The sequence below is a fragment of the Gallinula chloropus genome (genome assembly GCF_964237585.1).
Source record: "Gallinula chloropus genome assembly, chromosome: 4".
NCBI lineage: Eukaryota > Metazoa > Chordata > Aves > Gruiformes > Rallidae > Gallinula > Gallinula chloropus.
In genome coordinates, this window is record NC_140088.1 from 10,038,944 (window position 1) to 10,055,845 (window position 16,902).

Here is a 16,902-nt window from a genome sequence, read left to right on the forward strand (position 1 = left end):
CCCACCTAGCTATGTAAAGAGATCTTATTATGAAACCTTGACAACAGCATGAGGTTTGCAGAGGAGGACAACCACTCAGTCCTTGATGATATCCAAAGATACATCTCAACAGCTGAAAACCAAGAGAAGTGGTGGTTCAGTTGTTTGCACCTTTTCAGTTGTCCTGTCATACCAGATTCCTCAGCGTGATTTCCCAAATCTAGGGTCCCACCTTTCATCAACTTGTGTCTGCTTTCAGTCTTCCTCCTGACCTCCTGCAGGAGTTTCCTGTGAAGAGTAATTGCTAAGATATGTCTTCAATATTGACATGCTGTAATACTAGCTCCAAAACACCTCAGCAAGAGGAAGTAAAAGATCAGCCACGCAGTACCGGTTCTAATATTATAGATTTGGGAATGGCTTTCACCCCCAGTTGCACGTGAACTTTACAGAAATTGGTGGATTTAGTTAGTCATCTGTTAATATTTCAGTGTTTTATACTAAGCAATACAATGCTTAGAATACTTTCTTTAAATGCAAAGGACTGCAAAAGAAACTTACAATGTGTCATGGCCTGACTGACTGACAATTATACTATTACAAAAGCTTTCTGTCAGAAGTCTCAAATTATACAAGAAATTAAATTGATTTCCTCAATCGACACTCAAAAGCAGTGGTGTCCTGACGCAGTTGAGCCTTGGCTAAACGCAGCAATTAATTTCTGTAATGTTAAAATTCCTGTCTTGTGGAGGGGAGGAATATATGCCCAGTTCTGCAACACTAGTGAAGAGAAAGAGCTGTGTAATGTTTGGGGAAGGATTCAAACTAATGCAAGCAGCATTTTATTGAAACATATATGACAATTTCAAATTACTGTAGATTTTGGCAATAGTGCATCACAAATTACCTGTAGATGGATTTTCTCTCCTTAATTTAAAAAAAAAAAAAAAGTCAATCTAAATACATGGCCATAAGAATTCCTTTTCATGACATTACATAACTTGTAATGCCTTGAAAATTTATTTTGAATGGAGGAAAAAAATCCTTTGAAAATGAGAAATTGACCTTGAGCAGTACACTGGATAAAATTGAGCACTTGAGCAGTGTAAAAGACAAAAGAAATGCAATATACGTTCAGGCGAATGGGATGTATCTTCAGTTGAACTGGTTGAAAAGTTTTATTTCTACACTATATTGCAAATATGGAAACAGATGGTACATTTTAAAGGTCTGTAAATCAAGGTATATTATGGAATTTATTTTTGAATGGCATGTCAGAAACAGGCAGTAGAACATAGTGTTACTGCTACAGCTTTGCTGCTGAAAACTGTGCGCTGTGGGTAAACATCCCCTGAGGCGCTGATATCTGATGTCAAAAGCTGTACTGATCCACTGCACTTATTTTTTTACTGCACATGTCAATATTGGTAAGTGTAGAGAATTGTCAGCCCCAGTACTATGGGGTTATACAATCAGTTCATATCCTAATACTATTTGTTTTCTAATTTTCATTGTAGTTTTCTTAATTACAAAGAGGCTGGACATCCTGTAATTAATTGTATTTTTCTTCTTGCACTTAAGTTCTTGGCAGTTTAAGAAATAATAAATGTGATCATCTTCTAGTTCAGTTTATATTACAGTTTATATTAAAATTTATCTAGAAAAATTTCTAACTGAGAGAAGCTGCTCATTGTAGCTGAAGCACTTTAGTCCATTTTAAGGAAGAGAATTGTACCGTGCAGATGGCATGCTAACTGAAAAGGTTTCTGGTAGAGCTAGAGTTGTCTGGTGAAACAAAAGAAATGGATGCAACACCTGCTGTGCTTTTAAATTCATAATGAACATTATTGCTTGCGTTTTGCATTGGTGCATTATGTGGTAGGATTTTAATAGAGTGTAAGAATCATGTAAGTCACTGAGCAAATTTTGTGTATTTGTCTGCCTACTGGGCCAGGGCAGATCAGCACAGGCTACTGCAGTCATGCAGATGAGTCGCCGTTTAGTGCCAATATAGATTCTGGCGTTTTGGAAGTGAAAGGTCAGGCATTATTATGACAGTGGAAGCAAAAGGGTGTGTTGAGTTACAGATTCAGTCAACTGCACATTAAAAGAGGAAAAGAGAACTTTCATTATGAACATTAGTAGCCCTCATAAGTAGTTTTATTCTTTACGTCTTATACAGTTTTCTTCCTTTTATGTCTTTTTAGAAAGATTCTATCTTTTAACGCTTTGTTTCTGTTTACTACATGGGATTCCAGTAGTATTAGCACAGGAGATATGGAGACACTTCAGAAATTTATTAAAGCTGCTAATTTGTATGTTGAACCCAGTCGGTTTATTAGGCTGCACTCCAGGACATTCATTGAACAGTATCACTAAAACCAATCTGTCAGAATTGTGTTCCTTGCTGTGTTGTTGTTTTCTTAGCTGTGCATAGTCTGTTTCATTTCTTCTTCAAAATGTGAGAAAAGTACATTTGGTCTCTTGATGCACAAAAGAGGAAAGTCTTTTCCTTAGTGCTATGGAAATCTCCACTAATGTGTTCATTGAATCCAACATTTACTTAGTTAAATTGCTATTCAGACTTGAAAAGGGTCCGAATCTTTGGAGAAAGGATTGTATTAAGTTATATTTGTGGGAAGAGTTGCTTTTGATTAGGATATTCTCAAAAATTAGTAGGAAGCCCAAACCAGGAAGCAAAGCAGAGAAGTTGCAGTCAAAGTTATAATCAAAGATGGCTGTAAATGTGTTGTCAGTCATTCATAAACTCTGAAAGGAAGAGAAACCAAAACTTGTCTGTATAGGTGTGTGTGTCTACAGTTCAGTCATACTGTTTGCTGAAGAAAAGGAAGTAAGTTTATTTAAGTTGAGCTTAAGATGGCAAGTGTTCTTCAGCCTTGATTTGCTACAAGGTTCAACTGTGGACCTATGAAAAAGCATCCTTCATGTTCCACTCATTAAAAATACAGGGTACAAATGTGAGTGACAAAAATAACGTGAGGTAAAATTCACAGTAAATTAGAACAGAATGGAACATGCTTTACTCCTTGTTTCTGAAGCTGTTTGGTATTCTTTTGTCTAGCCTTTAAAAAATATTTCAATTGCCAATAAAGAGATATTAATGATTGAGAGACATCACCTTTCATACCATTTCTTTCTGGAGAAGTTAAATAGTTAAGAAGTTTTTTACATTAACTTATTAAGTGAGATCTGGATGCTAGTTGAGTTCACCTCTTTCTCAAATCATCATTATTTCAATCTGTCTGTAGATGCAATCACCACCACTTCATCTGTGAATTTGTGACCTTTTTTGGATGAAATATATTTGCCTTTTTTCCCTTAAAAGGAAGCACAGACTCTATAGAACAAGCTGCCAAACAAGAGTTGCTGGGACTTTGTACTTCTTATTGTCTGACTCTTTTTGACTTCTGTTTTTGAAGGCCTTCAAGGAAACAATTATGTTAGATGCCTTCAGACTTTTGAACTTCAGACTTTTGAACTTCAAGACTGTTCTTGCCAGTACAGTTTATGTCTTACATTATATAGATGGGAAAAAATATATTTACACTTTCAGTATGAGTTTGCTTATAAAAATTGTGTCAGTTTTTACTGGGATATATTTGCATTGGGATGTAACAGGTCTTTGCCAGCCACTGAAAGGCAGATGATGAAATGTTAGCATCTTGTGCAAATTAGTGGAATGTACTTCATACACTTGCTGTGAGCAGTTGCGCTCAACTTGGCAGGATTCCTGAAGCAAGAAAGTCAAATAGCAGCTATTTTATGTTCCCTTGCTGAGTTGATGAGGGCAGGAATTGATCCACTGCTTTTGTTAAGAAGCTGTTTCTGTTTTAATATCACATAGACGGTACACCATCTGATCATTAGATGCTGACATTTTATTTGGATTCTGTACAGTTTATACTGTCTTGTATATGATAAAATATATTGAACTGGTTAAAAGCTGTGGATAACTATGCAATTACAGTAAATGCCATATATCAACTGGATTGTAATGTTAGTCCAACTGCTAGCTCCTTGGATAAACATGATGTTATCTCTTTGAACATCATTTTATATTACTTATATAGTTTGTCATAGCTTCTTACTTTGCTTTGTTGCGATCAGAAATCTTTGTTCTCTTGGTGTCTTCAAGGCTACATCAATGCCCTCTTTTTCTTGTTTGTTTGAGAAATACTGTCTTTTGTGTATCCTGTATGAAATGATACCTTTCAAAATTATTCTTCCTCTATGTCCTTTTAATTGTCTCTAGCTATGATCTTTTCTCATATTTCTGTAGGGGTAAGGCTCACTACTGATCAATTGGTATCCCTCACTGTTCATCAGCCTACATCATTCTTGGATGACGAATTTCAGATAGAGACTTCGAGTTTGAAGTTCTTAGGACTAAAAGGTTCTTTCCTTCTGTTTATTCTTTGCCTCGTTGTTTTCTCTTTGGCTCACAAGCCTTTGGATACAGGCTTCAAGATTCATATTTTTAGTTCATCAGCAGAATCTTTCCGAACTCCCCCTCCTGTCTTGCCTTACCATTCCTTCCTTTCTGCTGCAATATCGAGTAAGTTAAAACAGGATGAAAAAGATAATTCTATCAGCATCACTTCCTTATATTCTCTGGCTGCCTCATTGACAATACATATTAAGCAAAATGATACTTCTTGCCCGGGCGGCCAAGAAGGCCAATGGCATCTTGGCTTGTATCAAGAACAGTGTGGCCAGTAGGTCTAGGGAGGTAATTGTGCCCCTGTACTTGGCATTGGTGAGGCTGCACCCTCGAGTACTGTGTCCAGTTCTGGGCTCCTCAACATAAGAAGGACATTGAGGTCCTCGAGCAAGTGCAGAGAAGGGCAACCAGGCTGGTGAAGGGGCTGGAGGGCAAATCATATGAGGAACAGTTGAGGGAGCTGTGGATGTTTAGTCTGGAGAAGAGGCTGAGGGGAGACCTCATCACCACCTACAACTACCTGAAGGGAGGTTGTAGAGAGGTGGGCGATGGTCTCTTCATCCAGGTGACAGGAGATAGAACAAGGGGAAATGGCAAGAAGCTGTGCCAGGGCAGGGACAGATTGGATATTAGAAAAAAATTTTTTACTGAAAGAGTTGTCAGGGCTTGGAACAGGCTGCCCAGGGAGGTGGTTGAGTCACCTTCCTTGGATGTGTTCAAAAAAAGGGTAGATGAGGTACTTAGGGATATGGTTTAGCATAGGATGGGAATGGTTGGACTTGATGATCTTCAAAGGTCTTTTCCAACCTTGTGATTCTGTGATACACAACAGGCAAATGTTAGTAGGGTATCAGTTAACGTCTCAACTTTGCTTATAGTCCTCTTGCAGAAACACAGGCTGTGATAATTATTCTTTCTTACTATATGTTTTTAGTATTTAATAATTATTTCAGCAGCAGAAAATCTGAAATAATAGCAAGATTTTGTGTATGTAAATTGTATGGAAGCAAGCAGTGCATTTCTTTATAGGAACAAAATTAAAATTTTAAGTAAGCTTTTTGAACTCTAATTTTTCAGTCATGTCAGGGCTTCAGATGTCTTTTTAAGGCTTTATTAATTGATAATCATAAACAATGACATTTTGAATTTATAAAAACATGAAATTAAATGTTGGAAACAACACTTTTGGTAGGGAAGTTGACCTTTCCTTGGGAGGAGCTATACAAATCCTTCTCTCAGAACAGGACCTTTTTATGAGAGGTCACTGTTCCACTGTGAGCTACTAGATCAGGCTTCCTGCATTGTCCACCTTTAATTGTCCAGTGTTTGGCAATACTACCTTTTCAATTTATGTGTGTGCTCCTCATGAACATAGCAAGTTTTCTATGTAGTTAGGGCCACATACTTGCTTTTCCAAAAGTCATACAAACATGTTCTTTTCTAAAGGCTCATAAAGAAACTATGCTTTCATGAAAGAAGGGGGTAGATGCTCAAATGGATAAATAACTGTTTATGAATTAGGAAACAAAGGGTAGAAATACATGCTGTTTTCACAGTGTAAGCAGGTCACTGGCAGAGGTTCCTAGGTTTGTGCTGTTAAATACGTTTATAAATGATGGGGAAAGCATGACTAGTAAAGTGTTGTTGTCACCCCATATAAAATTCAGTGTAGATCAATATGAAGTGTCAGGGGACCTTCTTGATTTTTGTCAGTGTAACAAGGAGCTCTAAGTTAGCTGATACTACTGAAAATGGAGAAGTTCGAGTTATAGTATGAAAATGTCATCTTAATTTTTCAGTAACAGACAAGAAAAGGAAACACAAGTCTTGGAATTCTCAGGAAAGAGATAGAGACAAAATAGAAAATGCTTGTAATGTCACTGCCCTTGTGTCATATGTCTCTGGGGAAATGTCACCAGATGCAGCTGCTGCTTTGGGAGCTCCTCTTTGAAAGGCAGGATTCTCAGGCTCAGCAGATCTTGATCCAGTCATTCTTACGCTTTTGGATTCTTATCATGAGTGTTCATTGAAAATAAATTTTGTTCAAGTTACATCAGTTTAACAGGGTTAACCTCATTACTGTGAGTTTTCCTATGTTGTTATGATTAAGTTAGAATAAGCAATTACGTGATGTTTAATTATTATTCATCAATAAGTTGTATAGCCAGCATTCTAAGAAAGGTGAGATGGAAGTTTACTACAGTTCATTACAGTTTTATTCATTGCAGTTAATGCATTAAAAAATGCCAATCAGCTTGTAAAGTAGATCTAATTAATTCTTGATGTTCATTTTACATTATACAGTAGGTGTATACATTAAAACCCCTGCACTTAAAACCCCCTTCTTTTCCTTAAAGTATCTTGTTCTTACTTAGGATGAGGCAATTTTTTCCCCTTCCTTACTAATTTTTACTCTGTTTTTATAACATGGTACACATCAAACTTACCTTTCTTTAAAAAGGTTTTAGAAATTATCATTTTGACTGAGTCTTAACACAAGCCACACATTATTCAGGTATATATTTCAGCAGCCCCCATTTCAGATGATCCTTTTTGAAGAGACTTGAGATGATAAATCAAATTTGGAGTCAAAATTGTCCTATATTTTAATGGGCATTTCTGTGCTCATTTGGTATTTTAATGTGATGGCATCATCTGATTAGCATTCTGAACCAATATGAAATTATAAATAAAAAGGCATTGATGCAGAAAGCAGTACATATTAATACAAAACATATTTCCATCAAATGACGAATCAACTCTGTTTAGTGTTTAACAAATTTATTTAGTCTTTCCTTACTCTATGATGTGTGGAACTTTGACATGGATATAAAATATTTCATAAAATCACTTGAGCTTTTATTAAAGGTAGACTAGAGAAACTAATCAGCAGTTTCCAAAGTTTTTTGTTGTGCAGCCCATTGCTAAAAATTTTTAAACAGACACCCCAAATATATGTTTATTTATTTATAACTTACATATGTTTCTGAAGTTCTAATATTTTCTTCCTGCACCCTAATGGGTTGTCTTGTGCACACCCAGGAGTCTGTGCCCCCACTTTGGAGACCACTGCTATAGGTTCATGTAAAGCTGTATATTAGAAAAAAAAAAAGTCGTATATTAGAAAAAAAAATTGTTCATCTCTTAAAAACATTAAATTTGTATTTTTTTTGTTAGGGCAGTAGGGAAACTTCAGTTAAATTTTCTTTCTTTTCTCAGTTCTTCATAGTCTTTCAGTTGTTTCTATTAGGTTCTAATCATAAACAGCACAAAACTGCCAAAATTTGAAGATTTCCTTACCAAAATCCATCCCCCTCCTTGAAAGAACTATCTCTCCCACTTAATTTTCACTAGTTATGTGTAATGAGGAACAGACTTTGCTGAGGCTAAGCAGAAAACACTTTGGATATTCATACAGTTTTCTTGGTTTGATACTTTTGTTTGACAGTTTATTTGAACAGTAGATGCTTAACCAAACATTTGCATTATTGTATTGGTTAATTGATAGTAGTGAGTCTTGAATGGAGGTTGAAAATTAAAAGGTAACACACTGGGAATAACTTGCCCATCAGACAAGTGTTATTAACCTGTCAATAGTGTATTCTACACTGCTTGGATATATGCCAGGAAAAAAAATCTAGCATGTGGAGAAACTCTACTTTTTCAGTCTCTCTGAATTCCTGGTCTCAGTAACTCATTGTTCTAGTAGGTTTCAAATTAAATATGCTTTATGTAAAAAACATGTCTTTTGGTATCACTCATTGAGTTTGCTTTCACTGGATGACTGCTGGCTTTGGTATGCAAAAGAGCAAATAGCAATGCACAGTCTCATGGTTCTTTCCAATAAATGATGTTAGCAACCCTTTGAGGTAAGATGCACATCTTTTAGGAAGGGCTTGAGGTTCATGGGTAAAGCAGAAGTCTGAGCACAAACAAGGAAACCGCCTTCCCTTGGGGAATATAACAATTTGAAATGGAAACTAAGGAGGAAGAGACTCAGGAACTGCCACAGGTTGCAATCTGCTGCTTTTTATAGCTGAGTGGTAGAGTGACTCAAAACTGGTGACACTGTCATTTTGATTGAAATCTGGCTCACTCTGGCTCTTATAGAAACCCCAAGAATGTTTCTGTTAACCTAGTGAAACCGACTTGTTGCCAAAAAGAAGTTTGGAGAGCTTGCCTGACTGTTATCACTATAGTTTGTTGGTGCAGAAGGCTATACTACAGAGGCTATTTGTTTCCTGGTCTATTTTTTTGGCTTCCTCCTCTTTTTGAATCCAGTAAACTCTTACTCATTTCCTCTCCAAATGAAACAATTCCAGTCTTTTAATCTCTCCTTATATGGAAGTCTCTTCCATGTCTCCAGTGTTGTTTTCTCACCTGTCAGTAGTTGTCTCCTACCATACATTTTTTTGTCAGTCTCACAGAAACCAAATGCAGAATGGCAAGTGAGGAATATTAGAATCACCATTTCCAATGTTAATTTCAATCCCATTTATTTACATGCATGGATAAAATCCTGGGTAAACTTACCATGTCAGTAGAACACTTGTATTATCTTTATGGAAGCAATGGAATATTCCCTAAACATTTTGCTTATCTTTTTGACCTTGGAGTCTTCCTGGCCAGACACTGGAGATGCTTTCAGGGTGAGTCATTCTTGGACTGTTGTAATGCGTTAAAAAAAAAAAAAAAACAACCAGATCATTCACATTAAAGAGTGTTAAAACTACTTTAATGTACACAGAGATTCTTCAGTGAGTTCAGTGTAATATTGTATTCTTAATTCCATTATACTTTAAGCTACAGACATTTATTCCCCATACAACAAACCATTTTCTTAACCTTTTAAGAAAGAAACTTGAAGGAATTAGTTATGTTTTACAGGTGCTACTAATTCTTTTTGAGCATCTCCTCTTTTTGAGGTATGTAGTTTTGCCAGCAGCCACCGAATTCTTTACTTGATTTTTCTAAGGAGCTTTTGAAAAGAACTGTGAAGAACTTTAGATCAGTCTGAGCAAAGAAAAGGAGCAAGAGGCTTTATTTTTAATTTGCCACTGCTTCTTATTACCAATAATCAGGACTAATTTAGAGCATATAGCTACAGTAAACTTGTAGAGTATTTAATTTTGTTTTCCTATGCTAAATTCATTCCTCTACAGTATAATTTTATGATTAACAAGTCTTGAATCTGGTACTAAAGTATTGCTGTTTTTTCCACTTGGGTGAATAAATGGGTAAATTTATAAAGAAAGAATTCTGTGGTGGGATTTGAAATTAATATAAAGCCTACTGTACTGTATAGTTTGTAGGTATGAAACTGGAATCATTCTGAAATGAAGTATATGAAAATTGAACTTTAAAAATTCAGAACATACAGATGAATCAGGCATGTTGATTCATAAATGTTAATCTCTTATTAAAACTCTCCATACAAGTCTGAGCTAGCACTGGACAAATGATTACAAATGTTTTATCATCTCCTACAGTTTATTGCTTAAATCTCACATCATGGGTGAGACTATGTAAGCAACAACCTGTAGGGAATCTGGATACTGGGCTTTATTTAAAAATGAAGGAGATCTGAACTTTTCCCTTACTTACATACCTCCCATGCTGGGTAATTTGTTCCCTTCCCAGCCTTACATTTTCTAGCTCCCCACTACCCCTCCCAGTAAGGAGGTAGCTGCTGGCCAGGGAAGGCTGAGCACAACATTGTGCCATTGCTTCAAGCTGCCAGTCTTGGGCGTCATCAACCAAAATGCATGGACATCTTCTGGCCTCATCTCCATGGTCTTTGGGATCTTCCCCTACTTTCAACATCTTATATCTAAGCAGGATATTCACCTTCATCATTCCATCTCTCCTTCTTTCTGAGATGACTGCTATTCCCACTCACCTTCTTTCTGAGATGACTGCTTCTTTTTGGGGACATTTCTTTTCCACCTCCTTGTCTTTCTAGACCCCCCAAGCTCACAGTGTTTCCAATCTAAGTAGTCTAAGTAGTCAATGTGTGATCAGACCTCTAGCTTGGTCATTCAGTTTCCTGCCTCTCTGTCACTGGAGGATTGAGGGCCTGACTCTTTTGCTTCATCTGGATGCTATAAAAAATTGCAGGTAGCGTTTACCAGTTGCAGTTAGTAAGTAGCAGGCCTTTGCTTCAGAGTTCAAAATTCAGTTCTGAAAATTTCTCTCCCCCTTCATCCCATATTGTGGTTCAATCAGTGCTTGAAGTGGAATAGTGTATTATGTTATGGGTTGGGTTTTTTTAAGTGATGAATGCCAGCAGGTCTTGTAGGGAGGGACATGGTTGCAAGTACCTTTGAGAAGTCAACAGGATACATTTCTTTTAAAGGCATTCCCAATGAGAGAGGGTAGCAGAAAAGCTTTTCATACCTGTAAGATACCACTAATCATATGGTTGATGGTTTCTTATGCTATCAGACGCAATGTTGTTAGATAACACCTCCCATTATGTCAAGGTCTGTTGCTCATAACAGCAAGATCTCACCTCTGCTAATAGTTCAGAGGCCTTTTGGACTTGGAACTCAAAGTGATCACTAAATCATTTGCATCTTTCTGAAAGCAGAGCCTGGCCTCTGTGAGCTGTAATGGCTTCTTGTTCTCTTTTCCAGCTGTGCTGGATGATAGATCAGCTCCTGAGCTGAGAACAAGAAGTACTAGCCATTAACAGCCAAGTCATTAACAGACTTGATGAAATAGTCTTGTCAAAACTGTTGTAGTTTCAATGCCTGTGTTTTGGTGATACTAGGAATGCTTAAATAGATGATGACAAGTTTGTCTGAAAGTTAACAGTGTAACAGTATCATATTAAGAACATAGTATTGCAAACTTTTCTGCAGAGTAGTAAGTTTTTCAGGATATTGTTGTAGGCATATTTGGAACCTCTTTTTTACTGTACAATTTTAGGTACAGCTGGAAAGTTCCCTTCACAGCATCAGTGCTCTGTCAAAGTTAAAGGATACCCTGACATTACCTATGCTTTTTTGCTACTAAGAATCTTTTTTTTTTCCTCTCAAATCAAATGGAGGCCTATCTCTGTCTCTTTGTCTTCATCTGCAAGGCTTTTATTTTTTTCACTGAATAACAGCGGAACATTCTGAAAGTTAAAACCTTCATAAAATCAAAGAATCTTTAAGGTTGGAAAAGACCTCTAGGATCATCAAGTCCAACCATCAACCCAACACCACTGTGTCCCAAAGTGCCACATCTACATGTTTTTTTGACAGTTCCAAGGATGGTCACTTCAGCACTTCTCTGTGCAGCCTGTTATTATGCCTGAGCATTCTTTCATTGAAGAAATTATTCCTAATAGTCAATCTAAATCTCTTTGTTAGTGGCTACATGAAAGCCTTTCTAGATGTATAATTTTAAAGTTGGTGGAAGAAGTTTCATAAAAGAACCTAATTTATATACAACTGCTTCTGGAATTGCATGCTCTGAAAATTTAAGCTGGGCTAAATTTAGCCATAGAAAGTCAACGATGTCATACAGGTGATAGAACAAGAAATATGAATTATCCATGCTTATACTGATTAAAGATTTGTGTAACTTGCTGGTTAACATAGTTCTTCCAGATAAAGTGAACGGTGCTCTGAAAATATCATCATTTCATGACACAAGAAAACAGAATGCTGTCTGCAGACCCTGATGAGAACGTGTTAATCTGAAGCCTAGAAAAACACTATTTTTACATTAAAAATTAAACCCCAAAACACTTCCATGCCTTTCAACACAGTGGAACATTGCCAAAACAGTTTCCAAAGTAGAAAGAATGATGTTTTGCATTCTTCTTATTGCTGTGTTCTACAGTTCTTGCCAAATTTAAAGCTTTCTTAAAATAAAATGCATTTTTCCTGCTTGCCTTTTATTTTTGAAAATTTATCATGTCAGTATAAAATTATGTCTCTTTGAATATATCACTATGTAAAATGATATTATACCTTTCAGTTATTTGTCCAGGAGGGTTGAAATGTAGAATAAGAATAGTATTTTTCACTGCTTATCTTTCCCATCGGTATCTTTTTTTGATAACTCTGGAAGCATCCTAGAACTTGCCTCGGTTACCTTTTCAACTAACAGACTGATGTTCCTCATCTAGTTGTTAACTTCAATTTGTGACCTACTCTGTGGGTGGTACCTAAGAGTATCTTTAAGGCATGCAACAAGTCCTCTAGTGGTGATTTGTTGAGATGCTGGTCTATACTCCCTTATATTCCAGCCTCAAAAGCCTGTACAAAGGTAGGATCTAACAAACCCTCTCTGTTCCCTGTAGCTGTTTCCTGCCTTTACTTGATTTGTCTTTGGTTTCTGTAATTTATGAGTTTAACTTGCAGGACCCTTCACTTCAGGAGACTTCATTGCTAGCTCCTGTTCCTTTCCATCACAGAAATACAGTTCAGGTGTTGTCATAGTTCATGATAGGTGAACAGTTTTGTCAGTCAACTCATCCCTGCTGAGTTTTAACTCCAATACTTACCTACTGTTGTGGCAGATATAGGAGGATGAGTTCACCATGAAAATGCCAGCTTAACCTTCTGCAGAGCTATTTTGATCCAGCCATATTTCAGCCCAGACAACTTACTTTTCTATAAAAAAAAAAAATCCTAATGTTAATTCAGTAATCAATTAAACAGACAAAATTAAGTTTCCATTGAAAGGCGTTTTCTTTGAAAACTGGTCATCTGTTTTGCAATGTGTTAGCGTATAAGAATTTTTAAGGACATTTTAATGAAAAAAAAAACCCATACTGTAAACACACATGCAGTATTACATAACTGGTACAATGACTTCAAGTTCAGTACTTAAGAAGGTTTCTTTACATTTGATTTCTGCTCCCTAAAATTGCATTCACGTTATTGCTGCTAAGTGTGGTGTTTATTTAATATCTTAATAAAGTCATTTCTAAATTACATTTGACCTTGGGAGTAGAAGCTTTTTTTATTACAAAAGCATGAGCCATGATAACCCATTAATTAATTTGCAGGGAGGCTGAAAGGTTTAGTCACAGCTTTAATGGAAAGGATGTCAATTATTTCTTCATTATTCGTGAAAGGGTGGTGTAGGGCAGGAGGAGGCCAGTACAACAAAAATGGAGTAGAGGGAATGACACTCAACAAAATACTTTTCATCCATAGCCACTTCAGGTGGAACTGAATTCAGGACACAGGAAAAGATCCAAATTATTAAATCCCTATGGTAAAGCTGCCTGTGGAAGGTTATAATTTCACATTTGCTTCTACAGAGATATTGATATTTACATTTCATAAAAACTAGCATTTTAATATAAAGAAAAACATTTTAATCCATCCTCTAAATTAGTTAAATTGAAGTTCCTCCTTTTTCTCAGCTTAGTTCTCTTTTTACAGCATTGTTCATAATATTTGAAAAAAAATCCATAAATGAGTGTACAAGTCTTCTCCAATCTTCCAATTTAGCAAACATCATTTACTCAAAACAGAATTTAAATACATGCATAACTTTAGGTTGGTATTCAAGGAAATAAACATAAACCTGTGTACATACTTAAATAATTTGCTAGATTGAGACACTTTTTATTTTACACATCACTCATGTTTTAATAGTGCTTTGATAATTGTATGCTTTCAGGAACAACCTCAGACAAGTCTTATTTTTATAAGTAAAAATTTGCATTTCTAAAATTTACATACATATTATCAAAATTCATGGTTATCAAGTCTGAGGGTCTTATAAGCAGTATATCTTTGTGTCTTCTCCCTTGGGGAGAAATGCATCCTTATTGTGTATCTTGCTCTAATATGCTTTTTGGTTTATATTTGTTATGTCCACATTTAAACTAGACAACAGCAAAGAAGCACGCATTACAATTCTGGTGGAAGTTGATAGGGCAAGATGTTCCAGTTTTGGAGCTCATCCTTGAGAAAGCTTCCATATACACAGCTTTTCCATGATCATTCTGTTACATGAAGAAGTGGAGATATTAATCACAATATTCTTCATAAAAATGCAGTAGGATATGCTGTGCAAAACCCAGAATCAGAAGTCTTGAACAGAAGGACTGAAGCTCTCAAGTTAGATTGAAACTCTGAAGGAAATAAATGGAGATTCAAAGGCTCAGTATTTATAGAGGTCTTCATTGCTGACCAGCTGTGTCGTAGCTGCTGCATGGCTGGAGTTTCCAAAATACTCAAGCCCCTGTCTTCATCTGTATAGCACAATTTCATAGACCAGGCAAGAGGAGAGGAAGGTGTGAATTACCAAGGCCCAAGATGACTCCTTGATAGTGTCTAGGAGAACAGATAACAGAAAATAGCCGTGTCAGTTGCTTCGATATGAGATGGTAGTGGAGTCAATTGCTGTGATATGAGACAGTAGCCCTAAGCCTTAGGCTGACCAGCACAGATCCTAGTTTGTATTTTCAATGCAGAGAGGTTACAGCAAGGCTGTTTTCCTTGCACCTCCTTCTCCAATCCAACTTTTCCTTATGTTCAGCATGATTTTCATCTGTAATTTGATTTCATCCCACTGCTGGGCTTTTGTAGCTAAATTGCTGTCTGTATGTGGTAGGACCACAGAGATGTCTGTTGTCTGACTGTGGCATCTTTTCCTCCTGGTGGGTGCATACTGGTGATATAGAAGCCCAGAAAGATGAATCATTCTTTAACTCCCCAGACCAGTGATCTATTGGGGAGGTGCTTTCCTCATTCCTATGATATATCTTCAATATGAAATTGTATAGGGAAGTTAATATGTCTGCATTTTGTTCTGTAGGTACGAGTGAAGAATTAAGATAAGTTTTTGTATTTTAATGTTTTAAAGTTCAAGTGTTTGATTTTCCAGTGTATTCTTCTTTTGTTTCCTTGGAATTTTAGAACAGCATAAGGCTATGTGTCCAGAAAAGACAGTTGACTTTAAGCCCCAGACAAAGTAAAATCACTAGAATGCTGTTAAACATCTAAAATGGGTTCTGACGAGTTGTGTTTTCTAGCATACTGAGGACAGTATTGCCATTACATGCTTGAACAAGCCCTGAAAAAAATGCTTGGCCCAGTACTGTTAAATAACTGCAAAACTATTTTATTTCTGAATTGGGAGTTCTAATGTTGGACTGCTTTATGAAGTCCTAACTTTATTAATTAAGTAAGTTTTCAACATAGCTCATTATGAAAACCAGGAATAGAATAATTCTAGGAAAAGAATAGGAAATCCGTATTGAACAAACTGTGAGGTGATTTGTACTATTTTAATTAAAATCAGAAAATGAGGGTTTGATATCATTGGAGTAATTGGATCCTATTTTTTTGTTTGTATTCCAAATATCTCTTCTCTGTTAAAAGATCCCTAAACTGGGAATTGGTTCAGATTAGAAAGAGTTACTCACGTTTTTCTGTGGTCATTTTTGGAGAAGTTTTTACTAAGAATAGCAGTTTTGTGCACAGAAGTATCCAAATGCAGGGCAGAGGTCTTCATTGGTACTCTGCTCTAATTAGTTAAGAAACCTTTTCTTGATTGGCATAAAAATTTGTTGTACTATTTTTATTAATACATAAGGATAAGCCAGGGGCTAAAGGTAAACTAATCTTTTATACGTTTATTTGAACAAATGCATTAAAAATTGGCATTTTTTTGTTGTTGCTGTTGTTTGGGGGGTTTTTTGTTTTCTTGATTGCAAATCAGGAATGTATTTCTGTTTGGAGACAAAGCATTTCTGTTAAGTGGTTACATACCTAGTTCACTCATACTGATATCTGTGAAGAGTAAGCACACACTTAAATCACCTGTTTAAATTGCAGTCTGAATGAGATCAAATGTTTGCATATGTGCTTAATGTTTAACAACATTTGACAGATATTATTTTTCACTAGACTATCTGATGTATGTTTAACATAATTATTATGAAAAAGAAAATAATTGATTAGAGTTTTTTTTTAAAGTATTGTAATTTTGGCTACTTCAGTATTCTAAAAAGATCTTAAAAAAAACTGTCACTGTGTATTTTTATAGCTTTTCACCAGTGCCTTTAACCCCTGAAACTTTTGCAACCATATCACTTTGGGAGGATTGGTATGTCAGGAAATTAGTCTTCCAGACTGCTGTACAAGGTCATTTTCTTTATTTATAATTGGAAGTATAATAACATCTTTTTCTTTTTAAAACCTGATGTATATTTTCAGCTTGAACAGTTTAGTTCACTGGTATCAACACAGGCTGCTGAATCAGATATACCAAATGGTCAGCTGAAATGGCCCATTTTTAATACATTTCCCTTTACATGTGTTAAAATAAATAATGCTTCTTTACTGGATGTCTTCAGTTTATCTTATGCATATATACCTTTGCGTGTAGTGAGTCAAGTCTGTAAAAGAGTGTTTTGAAAAATTTCCAGCATTTGGTTGTACTTCAGCAGTTTTTGTTCTGTGATGAGATACTGCATGGGTGAAGCATATTAGTTATGTTAC

General features: G+C 36.0%; 1 protein-coding gene across 2 annotated transcripts in view; it reads left to right on the forward strand.

The window, feature by feature from the left end:
• The window catches only part of PRKD1 (protein kinase D1), a 131,687-nt gene that overhangs the window by 70,403 nt on the left and 44,382 nt on the right, over positions 1-16,902 (forward strand). The gene's annotated exons all lie outside the window — the stretch shown is intronic.